Source organism: Pleurodeles waltl, chromosome 10 (genome assembly GCF_031143425.1).
Source record: "Pleurodeles waltl isolate 20211129_DDA chromosome 10, aPleWal1.hap1.20221129, whole genome shotgun sequence".
In the NCBI taxonomy this organism is placed as follows: Eukaryota; Metazoa; Chordata; class Amphibia; order Caudata; family Salamandridae; genus Pleurodeles; species Pleurodeles waltl.
In genome coordinates this window covers 324,870,932-324,889,549 of record NC_090449.1, presented here as the reverse complement: position 1 = coordinate 324,889,549, position 18,618 = coordinate 324,870,932, and positions in this window count along the sequence as shown.

The following is an 18,618-nucleotide window of genomic DNA, read 5'->3' as shown; positions in this document are numbered from 1 at the left end:
ACCCAGCTCCTGTGCTCCAGGGACCACGCTCGTCAGGATGAGAGGGGACCCAGAGGACTGGTGATGCAGAAGTTTGGTGCCTGCGTTGGCAGGGGGAAGATTCCGTCGACCCACAGGAGATTTCTTCTTGGCTTCCAGTGCAGGGTGAAGGCAGACATCCCTCAGAGCATGCACCACCAGGAAACAGTCGAGAAAGCCGGCAGGATGAGGCGCTACAATGTTGCTGGTAGTCTTCTTGCTACTTTGTTGCGGTTTTGCAGGTGTCCTGGATCAGTCCGCGGTCGATCCTTGGCAGAAGTCGAAGAGGGAAGTGCAGAGGAACTCTGGTGAGCTCTTGCATTCGTTATCTGAGGAATAGCCCAGAGGAGAGACCCTAAATAGCCAAAAAAGGAGGTTTGGCTACTAAGAAAGGAGGCTTGGCTACTGAAAGAGGTAAGCACCTATCAGGAGGGGTCTCTGACGTCACCTGCTGGCACTGGCCACTCAGAGCAGTCCATTGTGCCCCAACACCTCTGAATCCAAGATGGCAGAGGTCTGGGACACACTGAAGGAACCCTGGGCACGTCCCCTGGGAGATACTGGTCAGGGGAGTGGTCACTCCCCTTTCCTTTGTCCAGTTTCGTGCCAGAGCAGGGCTGGGGGATCCCTGAACCGGTGTAGACTGGCTTAGGCACAGATGGGCACCATCTGTGCCCATCAAAGCATTTCCAGAGGCTGGGGAAGGCTACTCCTCCCCAGTCCTTCAAACTTATTTCCAAAGGGGAGAGGGTGTAACACCCTCTCTCAGAGGAAATCCTTTTTTCTACCTTCCTGGGACTGGGCTGCCCATACCCCAGGGGGCAGAAACCTGTCTGAGGGGTTGGCGGCAGCAGCAGCAGCTGCAGTGGAGACCCCGGAAAGGCAGTTTTGCAGTACCCGGGATCTGTGCTAGAGACCCGGGGATGCATGGAATTGTCCCCCCCAGTACCAGAATGGTATTTGGGTGACAGTTCCGTGATCCTAGACATGTTGCATGGCCATGTTCGGAGTTACCATTGTGACACTACATATAGGTAGTGACCTATATGTAGTGCACGAGTGTAATGATGTCCCCGCACTCACAAAGTCTGGGGAATTTGCCCTGAACAATGTGGGGGCACCTTGGCTAGTGCCAGGGTGCCCACACACTAAGTAACTTGGCACCTAACCTTCACCAAGTGAGGGTTAGACATATAGGTGACTTATAAGTTACTTATGCGCAGTGAAATGGCTGTGAAATAATGTGGACGTTATTTCACTCAGGCTGAAGCAGTCCTGTGTACGAATTGTCTGAGCTCCCTATGGGTGGCAAAAGAAATGCTGCAGCCCATAGGGATCTCCGGGAACCCCAATACCCTGGGTACCTAGGTACCATATACAAGGGAATTATAAGGGTGTTCCAGTATGCCAATGAGAATTGGTAAAATTAGTCACTAGCCTGCAGTGACAATTTTAAAAGCAGAGAGAGCATAAACACTGAGGTTCTGGTTAGCAGAGCCTCAGTGATACAGTTAAGCACCACACAGGGAACACATATAGGCCACAAACATATGAGCACTGGGGTCCTGGCTAGCAGGGTCCCAGTGACACATATCAAACACACTGACAACATAGGGTTTTCAGTATGAGCATTGGGCCCTGGCTTGGACGATCCCAGTGAGACAGTAAAAATACCGTGACATACACTCACAAACAGGACAAAAGTGGGGGTAACAAGGCTAGAAAGAGGCTACCTCCCTACTGCCGCTAATTGCGAGGATGCGAAAGTGACAAGAGTGGGGTTTGAAGGCTGTTGCCCCCTTGCTGGTAAAAACTTGATGACTTGGATATCCTCTGATACAACGTGTTTAAGCCCTGGTATGGCCTTTATTAATTTTAAAATGCTCACGTGATTTAAACCATCATGTTGGCCTCTTGATTTGAATTCTGGGACCCACAATAGTCATCGGCCTGGGTCATTTGAGCACCCAACAATAATCTGCTCATTGTTAGTTTTTCCTGAACCAGTCCAGTCCTTTTCCATCGTTGAATACTCGGGAGGTATCCCTGTTTGGCCATTGGGTGCTTCTTCATTAGATTTCGGATTCCTGTTCTTGGATGGCTGCATCCATATTCCCCGAGAGCTCTGCTCCATTGATGGCAAGGTTTGAGTTGATTCATCCTTTAAATTCTGCTCCTCCATATCATGCCTAGAGCTCCAAGCAGCTTGCATCACACCACTCGCATCCACACTGAATTTTGAGGGACTCATATCGAAGCAATAGAGATATTACGTTTATCTAATGGATTATGTCCCTTCGGTGGACCTAGCCTAGAGCTGCCTCTTGCTGTCACTAATTGAAGCGCACCCTCCTTGCTGAGCTGCTGGCGACTTAGTAAAGTTACAAGCCCTCGTTTGGGCATTTTGTTGATTAGTCTGATTCGGACGAACCTGTGTGGACCTCCAAAGAGGTTTTAACCTCAAGGACCTTGCTTGCATGGCGGGATGCTTGATGGCCGTTTGTGAATCCTAAATGAGAGGTGCAGATCCTATTCCTCCTCTTCCTTGCGCGCTCCCTCTACCTTTTTGTGAACTGGACTGGTCCATGTATTTCATCCTGGTGTTAGCCTGACATTTGCATCAGATGCTTATCGTTGTGACACTTGATTATTTGTTTATTGGCCCTATCCTTTTTACTATCTCCCACCTCTATATCCGCATGATGGGTTAGTCTTTCAAATTCATCATCATCATTCTTCTGTCCAATTGGCAGACTGCTGTCTGCCTGTTTACCCAGTGTGATGGCAAAGGGTGTAGTAACTTGTAAGCCCCTCACATTGAGGCCTCTCTTGACCTCCCTTAAAATTCCTTTCGCGTTTGCCTGCAGATGTCCTAATCCAATGATTCCTAAACTTTTTGACTTCTGTGGACCCACACTTTATCATTACTGGATCCCGGGGACCCCCTCTGAACATTATTGGAATCCGGGACCCCCCCACCAAGTCATTACAGAAAGCTGGGGACCTAATGTGTTAAAATGATTCGAATTTCTAAGCAGTCGCGAACCCCCTTAGGAGGCTTTGCTGACCCCCAGGGGTCCTCAGACCACAGGTTGGGAACCACTGTCCTAATCTATCCACCGCCTTCTTACACGAGCAGCTGGTGAAGTCAATTAGATGATTGGACTGCACCCTTGTGATCATGGAATTTAATTTCTCTAGCTTCACGCCAATCCCAGAAGTAAAAACTGCTAGGGTATTAAGTAGGTCCACCTGTATACCTCCATTGTCACAAGGCCCGCTTGTGAAAAATTATCTCGCCCCATTTCTTGAGGCTCCTGTTCCGATGTCCAACAGTTTTTTGCTGCTTATGTGAGATGATAATTACTGTAGACAGGGGGACTAAGGAGCGAGATTCATCTTCATGACCCTTTTTCTTGGTCATCTTTGCATCATGAGTTTGACCAGTGCCGCTGATGCAGCTTTGCCTCCTAAATTCCTTAGTGGCTGAAAGAAGTCTATGTAATTTGGGTTGGTCATATCAGTGAGGCTGGTCATTTGTTTCTTCTGTTAGCCCCATCCCTTCCCTAGCCTGATGCCCTCCCAGAAAAGCCGGGGTCCTGCTGCTCCGCAGACAGTTCATTGTATCCACACCGAGGTTGTGCTCCAGGTCTGAGCTGCTATTATCCGAGGAGCGGTTCCTTGGGTTCATGACTTTGGACCACGTTTTTGCCGCTCTCTCTCCTGTTGCTGACTCCTGCTTCCCCTTATTTACAACCGGTGACCTCCCACGTACTTTCCTGGATCTAATTTCTGAAGAAATCAGGGCTCTCATTGGAAGCAATATAAGGAGAGAACTGGCAACAGAATGCAATGGAAACCAGGGCACAGGCGGGCATCATGAGCAGCGCACACTGTGGCACATGCAAACCGCACCCAGCACTAGCAGGGCCACTTCCTTGAGCCCTACATGGCATGCTGTCTGCAGCAGCTGACTATGGCCACTGCGCTCACGCCTCGCGCCCCATGCCACCTGAATGGTCAAGTGATGGTCAAATGGTCTTGAAAAGTTGAAATTGAGTTAATTGCTCTTAATTATAAGCATAAGCACTGTATAGGTCCTTCAACACCCTTTGAGTCCTTCAGGGGTGAAACTTATGCAGCGTGGGCAGGGGTCGGGGATCTGGGCGTTGTGTCCTTCTGTGGAGTTTTTTCAAAATACAGGTTGCAATTTCCCTTCCTGCAGACTGGGGGATTGGACCGCACAAGCCACTCAGGCCGTCCTCAGCCGTCCTCAGCAGTCCCTTGGTCAGTCCCTTGGTCAGTCACTTGATCTCACAGATTCATGAATGTAGGAACATACCCTCTTTTTGGAATGTTACCCCCAATTTCTGCCTGATGTCAGTGTGTTTTTGACTGTGTCACTGGGATCCTGCTAGTCAGGACCCCAGTGCTTATGGTTTATGGCCTGCTTGTCAGTATGTTTCACTGTTTTCTAAATTGTCACTGGAGTACTGCTAATCAGGACCCCAGTGCTCATGCTCTCTCTGTTTCCAAATCTGTCCTTACATACTGGTAACTCAGTATTTCACTCCAAATTGGCATACTGGTCCCCCCTTATAAGTCCCTAGTATATGGCACCGAGGTACCCAGGGCATTGGGGTTTCAGGGGATCCCTATGGACTGCAGCATTTCTTTTACCACCCATAGGGAGCCCATGCAAAGACACTACATGACTGCCATTGCAGCCTGTGTGAAATAGTGCCTGCACTATTTCACAGCCATTTTCACTGCACCAGGTCACTTATAAGTCACCTATATATCGGATTTTCCAACCCTGAAGGCTGGGTGCAAAGTACCTTTGTGTGAGGGCACCCATGCACTAGCAGTAGATCCCCATGTCATCCAGGCCCATTTTCCCAGACTTTTTGAGTGCGGGGACACCATTTTACGTGTGCACTGGACATACCTATGTCCAGCTTCACAATGGTAACCCTGAATATGGCCATCTAAGGTGTCTAACAACTGGGAATTGTACCCATGGGGTTGCACAATCCCATGCACTCTGGGGGCTCCACAGTGGACCCCCAGTACTGCCATACCAGCCTTCCGAGGTTTTACAGGCAGCCCCAGCTGCCGCCATCTCACAGACAGCTTCAGCTCAATCCCAGGAAGGCAGAACAAAGCATTTCCTTTGGAAATAGGTGTTACAGGCATGGGGGGTATCGTCCCAGAGCCTCTGTAAATGCTTTGAAGGGCACAGATGATGCCCTCCCTGCATAAGCCAGTCTACACCAGTTCAGGGACCCCCAGTCCCTGCTCTGGCGTAAAACTGGACAAAGGAAAGGAGATTGACCACTCCCCTGTCCATCACCACCCCAGGGGTGTTGCCCAGAGCTCCTCCAGAGTGTCACTGTGTTTTGCCATCTTGGATTCCGAGGTGGTGGGGCACTCTGGGAGCATCTGAATGGCCAATGCCAGCAGATGACGTCAGAGACCCCTCCTGGTTAGGTGACCAATCCCCCTCTCAGGGCTATTTAGGATCTCTCCTCTGGATGTTTCGTCAGATTCGAATTGCAAGACTCCAGCAGGAATCCTCTGCATCCTTTACTTCATCTTCCACCGATGGAACCACAGCTGAACCCTCCAGGAACTCTACAAACTGCAACAAAGAAGCAAAGATGACTTCTGCAACATTGTATCTTCAGCTCCTGTCAGCAACTGCAACAGTTTCCAGGTCTTGCATCCTCCGAGGACTGCTTGTCTTCAGCCTGCACCAGAAGAACCAAAGGCAAAGGAATCTCCTGTGGAGTGACGGAGTCACTTCCGTACTTCAGCAGGCACCTCTCTGCAGCGACGACTGGTGGCATGGGTCTGCTCTCCAGTTGCCGAGCGTGGGTCCAGCAACACAGGTGGTGGACTAAAGTGACCCCGACAGTCCCAAGGACCAGCTGTCCAACTTTGGTGGAGGTAAGAAATTGCCTCCCCACACAAGACAGTACCCCCATGCACTGTGTGACTTGCAGTTGCCAAGGCTTGTGTGTGACAGTCCAAATAGTTCTTCATGCACAGCACAGCTTACGCCCCCAGCACTCCATCCTGCGACGCACAGCTTCCTGAAGGGTCCTCCGGCGGCATGGGCTCCCTTTGTGTCATGCTGCATAGGCCTCCATTTGCACCTTCTTTGTCCCCATGCTGTGGGACGTCTGTGCATGCTGCCTGGTCTTCTAAGGGCTCTTTTAGTTACTGAGAGCCCCCTCTGTCTTCCCCTCCTGGGTAGAGGCCACCAGGTCCCTCCTGGTCCCAGGCAGCACCTTTTTCTGCAAACCGCGACCTTTGCGTGTGCCAAGGCTTGTTGGTGGAATCCAGCGACGCAAACCAGATTACATTCATCCAGCTGGCGTGGGACATCTTCGGCACCAACCAGGAACGCGCATCTGTCTTCTTTGGTTCAATACTGACTTTGTCTTCTCACTGGTGGTCCTTCTTTTGCACCTTAATCTGGGTTTGCAGGGGCTCCTGTTCTCCCTGGACTCTTCAGTGCCTCTTGGACTTGGTCCCCTTCTTCCACAGGTCTTCAGGTCCAGGAATCCATTGTTGTTGTCTTACAATCTCTTCTGGTTCTTGCAAAACCTTCTATCACAACTTCTTGTGTGTTTTAGGAAACTTACTTTGATTTACTCTTGTTTTCCTGGGCTCTGGGGTCACATCAGTTATATATCTAGTAGATAAAAACTGAGAGAAATCATCCTTAACTAGGGACAGGGCTCCATCGGAAAGTGCAAGCCTGTAGATTGTCACGTTTTTTTAAATGGCAGTCCATTGCCAGAGACCTACCCTGGGGCTGCATTCCTGAAAAGCCCTTTTTTAGATATATAACGGATGTGAGTAACTTTTGCTCCTGATTTTTTTTTTTTGCTTATTCACCACTCATGTACTTAGTGTAGTTTGCACTTTAAGCTTAGATGAAGGGTATTATATGTAGTCCTGATGAAGCGCCAAGTGATCCGTTAGGACTTGTTAAGGCGCGAAACATGTTGACTTGCTGTAGCGGACAAAGAAAATTTATTTTTCCTCTTTTTTAGTAGAGTGTGGGACCATTATTTCCCTTTCACTGTGCACTGGTTTTTAACCTGGACCGGCACCTTTCTTGCTTGATAAAAATATGTTTTCCGAGTTGGAGGCCAAGTCAATTTTATTATACATTTTTCTCTCCAGCTTTTTTATTTTTTTCTTCTTTTCTGTGACACATAGGTTTAAATTTATTCCTATTTTTTCCATACTTGGGCACAGACTATCACAAAAGATCTCCAGCAGAGAGTCCCTCTGAGGGGCCCATCAGACTCTGCAGCGCCGGTCTGACATGGAGCAAGCCCAATGATGAAGCAAGACATCGTACAGATGTGTGAGGGCTTTTGCTCCTATTTTTAGAGGTGCCTGAGAGACCTGTGTTTCCATGAGTAGCCAGGATCTTTTCTATGCATGGGATAGTTTGTTCAGTCATGGTGGATTCCAGAATTTCCACCCCCCGATACTTGGAGAAATCATCAATGACAATCAGCATGTAGGCAGGATTCCCAAGTACGCACTGGCTCGGTGCCAAGGAGCTGTGGCGATGGGCTCAGTGATGATGGGTGCTGGAGGATAGACCGGGCCAATGGTTTGGCATATGTGGCAAATGTTGCACAGCCTGCTCAACATGTTGATCCAGCCCAGGGAACCATATCTTGCATCATAGCCTTGCCTTTTCCTTTACTATCCCTTGTTGGGTGGCATGAGCGAGGTCTATGACCCTTTGTTGTAGGAACACCGGAAAGATTAGTCTCGGTCCTCATAGAAGGCACCCATCCGGGGATACCGTCTTGTCGGACGTGCTGCAGAGAGGACAACATCAGACGTGCTGCCTCTGTCCTTCTTGACACGTTGTGCATCATGGTTTGCCACCTGCTAGTGATGACGCTGGATATGGCCAACTGCAAACACTCATCAGCCTGGGTGGCTATCTTGATCTCCTCCAGAGATATGGGTAGTGGTCCTGCCCGTTCCACCATCATCCGCACATATTCCTCACCGTTGTCCGCGTCAGCCTCCGCTTGAGCAGTGGCTTGCCTGGCATGCCGGAAGAGATAGTCAGCGGGGTTCTAACCCCTGTGGTGATAGACCACCGAAAACCAATACTTCTGCAGTTGGAATCCTGGGGGGTGGTTTGGAGGATGACCTATTGAACAATGGAATGAGGGGCTTATGATCGGTATGAACTGTGAAGGGATGGCTCTACAGGTAGAGGTGGAAGTGAAGACAACCCCAGTGCACAGATATGGCTTCCTTCTCAATGTGCGAATATCGTTGCTCGGTGTCTGTCAATGCCCGACTGGCATAGGCCACTGGGCCCCACTCCCCATTGTTCCCTTTCTGTGACAGGTCTGCCCCGAGTCCCACAGGATCTACTGACAGCTCCGATTCCTTGGAGGGATCAAAGTATACTACAGTGGGGTATGCTGACAGGGCTTGTTTGGTGGCTTGAAAGGTTGCCTTTTGGATGGGCCCCCATTCCCATGCCACACTGGCCTTAGTCAATTCTCTAAGAGGTTCAGTGAGGGAGGCCAGGTTTTCAATGAACCTCCTGCAGTACGTGACCATCCCTAGAAAACTGCGGACTCCTGTGACAGAGGTGGGAGCGGGTGCATATTGAATGTCTCTGAACTTTTCTGGGTCAGGCATGATGCCCTTTTCTGAAAAATGTTATCCAAAGAATGCAAAGTCTTGCTGCAGAAACACACATTTTTCATGATGGAAAGTGTCAGCTCATTATTGTGCAAATGCTTGAAGCTGGCACGCAGTCTTTCAAGGTGAGGCTCAATGGTGAAGGCATGCACCAAAATGTCATCACTAACACTGATGACTCCTTCCAGCCCACACTCCTCTTATAGTGTCTTTGAAAACTTCTGCAGCGCTTGATACCCTAAAACTGAAGCATTTGTACCTGCGGAGTCTGACATGTGTCAAGAATGTATTGATGGCTATTGACTCTGGTGCTAGCAGTAGTTGATGATACCCTGCCCAGAGATCCATCTTCGAGAACCAGCATGACCCGCTCACCCCCGCCACTATGTCATCCACTGTCAGGGTTAAGTGGCGTTCTTGACGGATGGCCATGTTGGGTAGTTGCATGTCTACACAAATTCACACCTCAACAGGCCCTTTTGGTTTGCGAGTGATGACGATGGGTGAAACCCAGGGTGTTGGTCCATCCACTTGTTCAATACTATCAGCCAATTCCAGCTTCCGTAGTTCTTCTTCAACCTTATGGCGCAGATGGAATCCAATCCGCCGGTGTTTTAAGGCAACAGATTGAATGGACTTGTCAATGTGGAGGTTTATGAGTCTTCCCTTAAGACATCCGATGCCCTCAAATAGTTGTGAGTATTCATTCACCTGTTAATCATATCCCCCCAGGTGTACACTGAAAGCAAACAACACTAGGTTGAGTTGCTCACCTGTGTGGCAGCTCAACAGCATGCCGGAACCAGTCTTGCTGATGTTGATTTTGGCACGGCCATCTTTGTCTCATGCGGGATGTCTGTTGTAAAGACTCCTGCCAGGGGAAGTGGTGTCGATGACCCAAACAAAAAGACTTGAGTAGCAGTGGGGTGAAGCGTTGGACGAATAGGTTGGGGGGTTTTAGGACATACTGCACTAGGATATTGATGGACACCCCGATGTCGATGAGGGCCAGCACCTGCTTACCTACAAATAGGATATTGCATCTTGAAATAAATTTTTGTGGGTGTCCCCCAGGTTACATTGCATGAATAACATGGACAGCCCCTTCCATGTTGTCATCATTATCGTCCATGTCCCTTTCGTCCTCAAGGTGGATGGAGGTTTGGACAGTGTTGACTGTTTTTCGCCTTGGTGGGTCTTTGTGAGGGCGGAAACGACAAACTTTAGCAAAGTGATTGAGTTTGTTGTAGTTGGTGCATCATTGTCCATGAGCTGGGCAGGGGCCCTGGTGCAGGTAGGATCCTCCACAAATGTAGCAAGTCCAAGCGCTTGAAGAGGGTGTGGTTTGAGTTTTTTCTTGTCTGAGGGAGCCATAGTTACTGCATTCACTGGCTCCATCTTTACTTATCCCTGCAACGCCGCTTCTATGTGAGTGGATAACTCTTTCGATCAACCCATGGTGAGCATGTCTGCCAAGGACAAGCCTGGAACCTGCAGAATGTTTTCCCTCAGCTTCGCAAAGTGACACCCTTGGATGAACTGGGCTTGCACTTCATCACCAGCATCGGGCAACGTACAGTGCTGGCCAGGTTTTTGAGCCTCTCATAGAAGGTGTCTACTGATTCCTCTGGAAGTTGACTGGCTTGATGAAGAAGAAATCTGTTGTAGTCTGGGTTTGCAAGAGGTTTGAAATAGGCAGTGAGGTCCTGCTTCAAGGACTGATAGGTGGATAGTCGGCCTTCCTCAGCCACTAATTTGCTGATTTTGGGAATCATGGCGCCCCCCGATGTAGGAGCATGGACCAGTGTCTGTCATTCTCTAGTGTAACTGCAGCAAAGTAGGTCTCCAGCTTGTCGACCCACTCCTTCCACCTTGCTGCTTGCGCTGAGGGTGGCCCATCCACTACAAATGGTTCCAGTGCGGGTATGGATGCCATGGTGTGGCAGTGAAGGGTGTCAGATGAAGATATACGTAGTGTGTTTTGCGGTGAGTTAGGACAGGTGGCAGGCGGTGGGCTATTCACCTGCGCTTTTCAGGGTCACTTTTGCATGTCTCTACTTGCTTTTGATTGAAAGGGTAGGGTCGCGCACTAAGGAGATCTGGAGACAATTTGGAAAAATGCACAGATGTCCTACCTTCGGGGTTGCTTCGGGCAGCATGGCCTCTTGTCCATGGATGAGAGGGTGATAGCTCCCCACTGTTGACCCAACTCAGCCTGTGTAATGGCAATTTCCCCAGGAATGTAGCTATGGCAGGGGAGCCAGTATGCACCAGAGAAATATCATGCAGGGTGCTTCATTGGATGTGTCCACCCTAATGCAGCCTTGAAGAATGCACTCCCTCCCTTAGGAGACGCACGAGTGAAGGAGGCGATGGGTGGGGCCAGCCTGTCAGACGTGCCCGCAGAAGACAGTCCAGGGTTGCTGAGGAACGGGCAGCAGGGCGCCTCAGGAAGACGTTGCTCCTCCGCGTTGTATGGGACCAACAGCAGGCAGGGAAACGACGGCAGGAGCGAAGGGCAGGAGTAGCCTCCGTGTGCAGAGGCAGCGCTCATGCTGAGGTGCAGTGCTCTGCTTCTCTACAGATGAGCACCAGCAGGTGAGCAGACAACAGCAGGAGCGGAGTGCAGGAGGAGCCTCCGCATGTGACCAAGTGAGTGTGGGTTGGTGTTCCTACTCTCGTCACCAGTTTGTTGCATCAGTGGGCGAGGCCTCGCGTATAGCTTACAAAAGACATAGACACATGCTTGTAAGTTTGTAGTGGCCTTTGGCGCCAAGTTGCCAGTCACTTTTATTAACTGTCCCCTTACGTCAGGAGCATACCACTCTTCCCTCGTTACCAGGGGAATCAACCCTAAGTGGCTGGGGATATACCCCCTATAATGGACTCAGCCCACGACATAACAAGCAGTAGACAGACTATGTTTTATCTTCAAAGGAAGAAAGAATAGGGAAGCAGTGATAAATACTAGAGCACTTTGCAACAAAGTATAATATTAAAGAATAGGAATCTTGCATCCTTGAAGGGTGGTTGCATACTTGGTGTCTCAGGAGCATGGAGGGACAAATTTTAAAGTGGGGGCCGAAGTCCTTCCATTAGGTATGATTTGTTTGATTGTGTAAAAAGCATGCCAGTGAGTTATCTCTTTCTTAAAAACAGTTGATAAGACTTGTCATTTGGGTGAGTGTCTGCAGTAGGAATATGTGCTTAATGTGCAAGTAATAGGTTCTAATCCCCATTTCCTAATCTTGCAATCAATTACATGTGGCACTTTGGGGGAGCCATCGAGCCTGTCTGCAAGATGGCCATCACCTAGGGGGGCTCCGCTGGCCAAAGAATCAATCTGAAACATATCTGCGGTGTTAGGACAATTTTCCACTCTGCACAGGCTGGCACCTGCAGCGGAGAGCAGAGTGAGGCAGACTCACTCCTGATTTCCCCGATGTCCTGGGAGGAGCTTAACAGCTGTGCCTTGTATGCTGCGCTGGGCCCAGTACCTGTATTGCGGTCAGCCTTGACACCGGATGTTAGCGCGCTAAACCCTTAATCTCCTCAGAGTGTGACTACAAGGGAAACCCCCCCCCCCGGCACTAGCCAGACCAGAGGCCAATCGCCCCCGACTCCGGGGTAAGTCATATTTGCATGCTTGCGTGAGTGCATTTACATCTTTCACCCGTGCTGTGTTGTGTGCAGTGGTGTGCCACTTTTCTTCACTCTGCATTTAGCTCTTGCACTTTGTATAAATTGTGGTTTATGTATCATTTATCATAGGCCTACCCCACCGCGAACTACCTGTTCAGGCAGGCCATATTTTATCCACTTTGAGCACCCCACTTCGTATGTGTGCTCCGACCCTGACGAATGCCCCTGACCTACCAGCACTCAGTGAGGGCAGAAACATGTTGGTCTGATACACTTCTTTTATAGACTCAAAGAGACATTATTCTCTGAATGAGCCTCTCCCCCTTATTTTTAGTCTTACCAGCATGCACCACCATTAAAATGAGTAGCAATCACTGGTGACATGTTCGGTAATTTTACTTTATTATTCACCCATTCTGGATCCCTGTAAATTATCCAGGCAATCTAATTTCAGCACTCCCTCTGGTTCTTTTAACCAAGAGGTTGAGTCCGCCCAAGCAGTATCATCTTACTTGGGTGGGGCTAGGTGGTCAAATGATGAAGCAAGACACTATTATGTGTGTGAGACCACCTAGTCCGTAAAAGAAATTTCCCCCTTCCCCTGCAGGACTACACAGCACCCCCATGATTGGACAGTCTTCAACCATTACTATCCCATCTCAGGATTTTAGCATTCCAACCGACATCGGGCACTGAACAGAGACTAAACCAGTTCCACCCTCAGTTCCCACTATCCCACACCTTTAGTGTTTATATAGATTTCGTCTGGGAGGTGGTGTGGGCGAGTTACACTCCCATTGCTCTCCTTTTGTGTATTTGAGCTCATAAGTGCTACAGAGTGGGTGGGCCTGATTTCCTCCTTCATATTCAGCGCCCAGGGGTGGGTGGGTGTCTTTGTAGGAAAGTAACATCTTTCTTGGCATGTTACCCCCATTTTTACCTGTATGTCAGGATGTTTGTGCCTGTCTCACTGGGATCCTGCTGGTCAGGACCCCAGTGCTCATAGTTTGTGGCCTAATGTGTGTGTGTTGTCAGTAGTGCTTAACTGTGTCACTGAGGCTCTGCTAACCAGAACCTCCGTGATTATGCTCTCTCTGCTTTTAAATTTGTCACTATAGGCTAGTGACTTAATTTATCAATTTCAATTGGCACACTGGACTCCCCTTATAAGTCCCTAGTATATGGTACCTAGGTACCCAGGGTATTGGGGTTCCAGGAGATCCTTATGGGCTGCAGCATTTCTTTTGCCACCCATAAGGAGCACAGACAAACCCTTTCACAAGACTGCCACTGCAGCCTGCGTGAAATAGTGCACACACTATTTCACAGCCATTTTCACTGCACTTAAGTAACTTTTAACTCACCTATATGTCTACCCTTCATTTACTGAAGGCTAGGTGCAAAGTTACTAAGTGTGAGGGCACCCTTGCACTATCAAAGGTGCCCCCATGGAGTCCAGGGCCAATTCCCCAGACTTTATGAGTGCGGGGACACCATTACACGCATGCACTACATTTAGGTCAATACCTATATGTAGCTTCACAATGGTAACCCCGAATATAGCCATCTAAGTTGTCTAAGATCATGGATTTATCACCCATTCCAAATCTGGTATTGGGGAGCCAATTCCATGCATCCTCAGGGCTCCACCATGGACCCCCAGTACTGCCAAACCAGCTCTCTGAGGCTTTCACTGCAGCTACAGCTGCTGCCACCTCACAGACAGGGTTCTGCCCTCCTGGGATCTGAGCAGCTCAGTCCCAGGAAGGCAGAACAAAGCAATTTTCTTTTTGAGCAGGGTGTTACACCCTCTTCCTTTGGAAATAGCTGTTATAGACTTGGGAGGGGTAGCCTCCCCCAGCCTCTGGAAATGCTTTGAAGGGCACCGATGGTGCCCTCCTTGCATAAGCCAGTCTACACCAGTTCAGGGATCCCCAGTCCCTGCTCTGGCGCGAAACTGGACAAAGGAAAGGGGAGTGACCACTCCCCTGTCCATCACCATCCCATGGGTGGTGCCCAGTGCTCCTCCATTGTGTCCCAGACTTCAGCCATCTTGTTTTCCAAGGCGTGGGGACACTCTGGAGGCCTCTGAGTGGCCAGTGCCAGCAGGAGACATCAGAGACCCTTCCTGATAGGTCCATACCTGATAAGGTAGCCAATCCCCCTCTCAGGGCTATTTAGGGTCTCTCCATTGGGTTTCTCTTCAGATTCTGCTTTCAAGTTTCCATCAGGAATCCTCTGCAACTACTACTTCATCCTCTGACCTCGGATCGATTGGCTCCAGGAACTGCTCTAACTGCAACAAAGTATCTTGAAGGGCTACTTCGACTCTGCAACTTCAGCAAGCAACTGCAACAGTTTCCACGGTGTGCATGCTCTGGGATGCCCTGTCTTCACCCTGCACCAGAAGGACCAACTAAATCTCCCGTGGAGTGACAGGGTCGCTTTCCTGCTCCAGCAGGCACCTTCTAAGATGACGACTGGTTCTCTTGGACTCCTCTCCTGGCGATGAGCGTGCTCCTTAGAACACAGGTGGTGGACCCCTTCAACACAGACTGTCCTAAGGTCCTGCTGTCCAAATTTGGAGGAGGCAAGAGCTTGCCTTCCCCGTTTGCGACAGTACCCCTATTCACTGCATCATCTTCACCTCCTAAGGCCTCTGTGCACTATTTGCAAGAATCCTTCATGCACATCCTGGTCCAGGTCCCCAGCACTCTATCCTGTGATGCTCAACTTGCTGAGTTGTTCTCCGGCGGCGTGGGACCTTCTTTTGTGGTGCTGCAACAACCGCAATTTGCACCTCCTTTGTCCTCGTGTCCTGGGACCTCCGAGGGTGCTGTCTGGTCATCTGTGGGTTTCCTCCAGTGTTGGGGGCCCCCTCTGCCTCCTTAGTCCGAGTTGAGGCCCCCAGGTCCCTCCTGGGTCCAGTCAGCGCCACTTTGACGCAATCCGCGACATTGCTTGAACCAAGGTTTGTTGGACGAATCCAGTGCCGAAACTCACCTGCGCCCAACATCTCCACATGGGACATCCATTGCATCATGCAGGAACCCGCAGCCATCTTCCTTGGTGCTCTTCTTCAGTCTTCTTTCAACCGGAGACTCCTCTTTTGCACCATCTTCTAGGTTGGCAGGGGGTCCTGTCCTTCCTGGAACCATCTGCGCTTCTGGACTTGGTCTCCTCTCTTTACAGACAGGTCTTCAGGTCCAGGAATCCACCATTTGTTGCTTCCAGTCTTGCTTGGTTTTTGCAATAACTCTAATCATGACTTGTAGTGTGTCCAAAGGAAACTTGCAGTAATTTATTCCTACTTTCCTGGGCTCTGGGGTGGGGTATTTTACTCACCTTTGTGGTATTCTTACTCTCCCAGCGATTCTCTACACACTACACTTGTCTAGGGGCGCATTTGTGATTCGCATTCCACTTTCTCAGTATATGGTTTGTGTTGCCCCAGACCTATTTGTTCCTATTGCATTCTATGGTATTTTCTATTGTTTGCACTATCCTATGTCTAATTACTTACCTTATTTTGGTGTCTAGTGTATATATTGTTTATAATACTTACCTCCAGAAGGAGTATTGCCTCTAAGATATTTTTGACTTTGCGTCACTGTTGGACCTGGCTTTTTGACAGGGTCATCCCCAAACTTTTTGCCTTCCTCCTTCTCTTTTTCTGACCTCATTTTTGCTGGTTTTTAGACTCTGCGCACTTTACCACTGCTAACCAGTGCTAAAGTGCATATGCTCTCTCCCTTAAAACATGGTAACCTTGAATCATACCTGATTGGACTATTAATTTACTTATAAGTCCCTAGTAAGGTGCACTTTATGTGCATAGGGCTGGTAAATTAAATGCTACTAGTGGGCCTGCAGCACTGGTTGTGCCACCCACTTAAGTAGCCCCTTTCCCTTGTGTCAGGCCTGCCATTGCAAGGCCTGTGTGTGCAGTTTCACTGCCACCTCGACTTGGCATTTAAAAGTACTTGCCAAGTATAGAACTCCCCTTTTTCTACATATAAGTCACCCTTAATGTGTGCCCTAGGTAACCCCTAGAGCAGGGTGCTGTGTAGATAAAAGGCAGGACATATACCTGTGTAGTTATATGTCCTGGTAGTGTAAAACTCCTAAATTCGTTTTTACACTACTGTGGGGCCTGCTTCCTTCATAGGCTAACATTCGGGCTGCCCTCATACACTGTTGAAGTGGCAGCTGCTGATCTGAAAGGAGCAGGAAGGTCATATTTAGTATGGCCAGAATGGTAATACAAAATCCTGCTGACTGGTGAAGTCGGATTTAATATTACTATTCTAGAAATGCCACTTTTAGAAAGTGAGCATTTCTTTGCACTTAAATCTTTCTGTGCCTTACAATCCACGTCTGGCTGGGCTTGGTTGACAGCTCCTTGTGCATTCACTCAGACCCGCCCCAAACACAGGGTACTCAGCCTCACTTGCATACATCTGCATTTTGAATGGGTCTTCCTGGGCTGGGAGGGTGGAGGGCCTGCTCTCACACAAAGGACTGCCACACCCCCTACTGGGACCCTGGCAGACAGGATTGAACTGAAAGGGGACCTGGTGCACTTCTTAGCCACTCTTTGAAGTCTCCCCCACTTCAAAGGCACATTTGGGTATAAAACAGGGCCTCTGCCCTACCTCATCAGACACTTGCTGGAGAAGAAACCTGAACCAGAAACTACATCCTGCCAAGAAGAACTGCCTGGCTGCTCAAAGGACTCACCTGTCTGCTTTCTACAAAGGACTGCTGTCTTGCTGTTGCCCTGCTGTCTTGCTGAACTCTTGTCTGGCTGTGAAAGTGCTCTCCAAGGGCTTGGATAGAGCTTGCCTCCTGTTCCTTGAAGTCTCAGGACCAAAAAGACTTCTTCCTTTCACTTGGACGCTCCGTGCGCCGAAAATTTCGACGCACAGCTTGTTTCGCGACGAGAAAAACGCCGCACACCGACGCTGAACGACGCGACGCCCTCGGGACGATCGAGACCTCGACGCACAACCTCGCAAGGACAAAGCCGCCCGACTTTCCAGGAGAAATCGACGCGACACCTACCGTGAGCGCGGAACTTTGACGCACGGCCTCGCAAGGACAACGCCGCCCGACTTCCAAGGAGAAATCGACGCGACGCCTGCCGTGAGACCAAACTTCCGACGCACGGCCTCGCAAGGACAACGTCGCCCGACTTCCAAGGGGAAATCGACGCGACGCCTACCGTGAGATCGAAACTTCGACGCGCAGCCCCGCAGAACGACGCGCAGCCGGAAAACAAGCAGGAGAATCCACGCACAGACCCGGGACATCTGGTAATCCCCGCGATCCACGAAAAGAGACTGTCTGCGCGCCGGAAAACGACGCCCGACTTCCCCGCGTGGAAAAGAACGACGCAAGTCTTTGTGTGCTGAGGAGAAATCGACGCACACCCCCTTTTTCCACGCATCTCTCCCCCTGTGGCCCTCTGAGGAGATTTTCCACCAGAAACCAGGTACTTTGTGCTTGAAAGACACTTTATTGCATTCTAAAGACTTAAGACACTTTATATCACTTCCCTGTGATATTTCTACAATTTTCCATTGCAACTTTATTCTTTTTGACCTACAATTATCCTGATAAATATTATATATTTTTCTAAACACTGTGTGGTGTATTTTTGTGGTGCTATATGGTGGTATTGTATGATTTATTGCACAAATACTTTACACATTGCCTTCTAAGTTAAGCCTGACTGCTCGTGCCAAGCTACCAGAGGGTGGGCACAGGATAATCTTGGATAGTGTGTGACTTACCCTGACTAGAGTGAGGGCTTTTGCTTGGACAGAGGGTAACCTGACTGCCAACCAAAAACCCCATTTCTAACAGTCACTAAAATAAACTACCTTTATTTTTGGTAACACTGAGTATTGTCTTTACTTGTGTATAAGTACTGTGTAACTATAAGTGGCATTGCATGAGCTTTGCATGTCTCCTAGTTCAGCCTAAGCTGCTCTGCTACAGCTACCTCTATCAGCCTAAGCTGCTAGAACACTACTACATTTCACTAATAAGGGATAACTGGACCTGGCATAAGGTGTAAGTACCCAAGGTACCCACTACTAACCAGGCCAGCATCCGAAATTGGTGGTGCAGAGGTGTGATAAGTAATTGCAATTGCTTTACCACTTTGTTACTAGTGCTTTTCACAAGAAACGCTTGCTCCAGTACTTAGAGCTATACATAATTACACCCTGAAGTAATTTCTAACTTTCT